The sequence below is a fragment of the Galeopterus variegatus genome, unplaced genomic scaffold, assembly GCF_000696425.1.
Source record: "Galeopterus variegatus unplaced genomic scaffold, G_variegatus-3.0.2 Scaffold2017, whole genome shotgun sequence".
NCBI lineage: Eukaryota > Metazoa > Chordata > Mammalia > Dermoptera > Cynocephalidae > Galeopterus > Galeopterus variegatus.
This window is the reverse complement of record NW_007728128.1, coordinates 13,986-18,197: the sequence shown is the minus strand read 5'-3', so window position 1 is coordinate 18,197 and position 4,212 is coordinate 13,986.

The window sequence follows — 4,212 nt, the reverse complement described above, 5'->3', positions numbered from 1 at the left end:
TCATAAGATTTAAGATAGAGATCTAAATTTTAATTAGTTTTAAAATAGAGCTAATATATTACTAAGAAGGCTTTTTTGCTTTTTTCAAGGTTGAAGTAAAAATTTTCACATGAAAGAAAATCTCACTAAGAAATATCTACCAATACTTGCTCTATGTATTTCCGTTTTTAATTGAAATGTAAAATTCATTTACTTTTTTCTAATTTATTTTATTTTTTTCCATTAAAGTTAAATTCATAATCCTTTATGGCAATCCAGTTACAATGATTGATCTGAAATATTTACCTAGAAAAGCATGAGACAGCAAGCAATGTGCTTGTCTTAAATTGGATTGCTAGTGACTGTATATACACACACGTATGTATACACACACATACACATATATAATGTGTTTATATACACATTTCACTATTAAATTACTGAATGGAAAAGCTGAACTACTCTTAGTCCCTGACCTATACATTTGTCTACCTATCTATCTATCCATCTATCTTCTGCTTTGAATAAGGCCAAACTATTTATATAAAAAAAAAAGTCTGGGACCTGCAATTCCATCTACTGACCAAAAGTTGTCACAGCATTCTTAGGGACATGTAGCCACATACACATTCATTCTTAACATGTGACTTAACTGCTAGTAGGTCTATTTACTTCATGCTATACTAACGTGTGTCTGCTCTGCAACAAGGAGTGAATCACGGGTCCACATTCAATCCAACATTATGCTACAAATATAGTTAGCACAGAATGGACCATTTAGTGCACACATGGTATATCTTTTACAAACCACAAGTAGCAATGTGAATCACTTGCCTTGGCCAAATACAAGTAAACCCATGAGGCATGGATCTTTAAGATGGTTTACATGCTCCCATGATACACTGAAGACATTTCTATGAACATGTTATATCACTGAATATGGAATTCTGACTGTGTATAGGCCACTCATTATGAGAGCATTAAACTGTGTCCCAGTGACATCAAAAATAATGGAAATGCCTGTAAGGTGTCCCTCTTCTATTTATTTACATATTTTAACAAGAAACTGGAGGATAATTAATGATAATGAAGAACCATTTATCCCCCAGGGATTAAATAGCCTCTTGTACAATTATACCACACAATCATTAATTTTAATTGCTTCAGATTCGTAACCCACATGGATAAAATTAAGATCCATTCCAACTGGAGAAAAAAATAGACCAAGATTGCTGTAAATAGAAATCTCTTTCAGGCATTTTTTAACAAATAAGCCCAAATATTCCTGTATTATTCAGCATAAGGTTCTATAATAAATATTTAGGTACATACAGCAAACAGAACTATAGACTATATGTGCACTCAATATTTTCCTGTCTTTTCTGGGTCTATAAAAATGAAAGAATACATTAAAAACTAACATAACTTACCCTGAGCGTGCGTTAAAACTACTCATTTACTGTTCATCATAAAAAGTCACCACAATATCTATTTTTGGACAAATTTAACATTACACTTAAAAAGATAAGCCTATTTTTCTTACAAAAATAATTCTTTCATGGGACTTTATGTTTGGTTTTTACGGCAGTTAGACCATAAACGTGAGGTTTATTCTTGAATCACTTAGGGAAAAAAAAAAAAAAAACACTGGTGCATTTGTTGAATCAGAAATTTCTGAACCATGTCCTGCGGTGGGGGTGGGGGGTGGGGGACAGGTGCTCACATCTCAGTGCAGGGTGGAGTAAAAGGCTTCATTTACTTGTTCTCACCATCCTTCTGCCCTGAGGTCCTGTGTGCAGCTTCAGGGCCTGAATAGTGACTATTCAGCACAATATTTTTTTGAGTCATAATTCAATTTAGTGAGTCACTACCAGATTTTTAAAAATGAGATAAATGTGCCCAGCTGCTGAGGATGGATCAGGATTATCCTAAGCCAGTTATGCCAGTCCTATTCTTCCATGCCAGTAGTTTATTAGGGCTGAGCTGGGGATCCAGGTCTGCCCAAAGAGAAGTAAAGTGTGAGGAAGAGCTTGGGTGAGATGGGGTGCAGGAATGGTTCTGATTAGAGAGTGCTCCGAGATGAGAGAGCTCTTTAACCCCTTTTCTCCCTTTCTGGTTAGTGTGCTATTCTATGAGAATATAATTTAGAAGGTAAGAGTTCGTACAAATATATATATATATATATATATATGAATAATATACATATAAAAGTGTGTATGGGTGTGTGTGTGCTGGGTAGCAATAAATTTATTTCTTACTATCAGTCGTGGGCAAAAAGGCAAAGATGTTTGAAATTAACTGTTCTAATGAGAGCAGCTGTTGACACTGGTCTTTATGGACAGGTAGGGGACAGGATATAGGCAAACCTTAGAACAGAGTTTCTCAGAGTATGGCTTGATACAGCCCACCTGTGTCAAAATCATATGATCCTGGGCTTTAGTCAAAACCTACTGATCAAGCATCTCTGGTTTTAAAGGTTATCATGTAAAACCATTCTCCACATAATTCTTTTGTATCCTGAGTTTTGAAAACCATTGTACTAGAGACCATTTCCATACTCTGAGAAGGGGCGTATAGGGCCTTCAGTAAGGTATGAAAGAAGTATTCTTCCTTCTGCTTTACCCTTCCTTCTAGATCTGTAATATCCAATACAGTAGCACTAGCCAGATGCAGCTATTTAAATTTAAATTAATTAAATTTTAATAAAATTAAGAAATCAATTCTTCAGTTACCCTAACCATATATCAAGTGCTCAATAGATATATGTGCCTCGTAACATTGTATTCAACAGGGCAGATATGGAACATTACTATCATCACAGAAAGTTTCATTGGACAGCTCTACTCCAGAGGTCTGCAGTGAATTCTAGAATTTGGCAAACAATGTTTTGACATTAAATACATTCACATTAAATGTAGGATATTGAATCACATACAGTTTCTAAAATGTATATGTCATATAGACATTATGTTTTTATGGATTTTAAAGGTGTTTTCTATTAGATTATTTCAATTATTAAGGTTTTTTAACATTTCAAAAATCAATATATGAGGGTGTGATAAATAGGTGGAGCATAGATGATTTTTAGGGTAGTGAAGCTCCTCTGTATGATTCTATAAGGTTGGATACATGTAACTATACATTTGTCCAAACCCACAGATGTACAACACTGAGACTGAACTCTAATGTAAACTATGGACTTTGGGCAATATGATGGGTCAATGAAGGTTCGTCATTTGTAACAAATGTACAACTTTGGTGGGGGATGTTGGTAATGTGTTATGCATGTATGGGGACGAGAAGTACATAAGAAAATCTCTGTATCTTTTGCTAAATTTTGCTGTGAACCTAAAACTACTATAAAACACCAAGTCTATTAAAAATCAATGGATACTTAAAAATATTTTCAATAAGAAAATAAAACACACAAAAAGCAAAATATTTCTTATATTCTAACATCCATTAACATCTTTCTTAAAAAAGTAAATTTAATATATTTTATTAGGATAAAATATTTATGAATATTCATAAGTACACATGAACATTTTATACTAAACAGCTGTGAGTTGTTTACTAATTTTCCCTTTAAATTATAATGACATTCTCTCAAGAAGGCACATACTGCTTGAACTGCCATTATAATTATGGAATAATCAAGTTGCCAATACAGTAAACAATTTTCAGGATATTAGCTGCACCAGATAATATTCAAAATAGATTGAGACCCTCTGAAAAATAAAACTTGAAGGAAATAGGACATTAACTGGAATTGTTATGCAAGTCGCATAAAAATTTGCATGCCTACTTGCAAAAATTTTCAAAGCAGTTGCAATATTGTGTCTGCATCAAACAAAATGTATCTTTCTATAAAGGTGCTGTAGACTTCTTACTCTTTTTTTTAAATGTCTTCCTGCAAGATAGGGAGAGTACAGACAATAGTCAACAAAGAGACTGTATGAGATAGAGAAAGGTAATGTAAGCATTACATGGAGAAAATTGTGAGATTGCCTGGCATGCTAAGTACTTGGAAATATAGGAAGTCACAATGCCCTAAGAGTATAAATATAATCACCCAGTAGGGTGTGGTATGGCAGTCACTATTGGTTGTCTGTTTACCAGCCATTCCCATTTCTTGCCTGCTAGGAGAACCCCATCCTCCATCCCTACCCAGAGCAATGTGCCCAGCTGCTGAGGATGGATCATGATTATCCTAAGCCAGTTATGCCAGTCCTA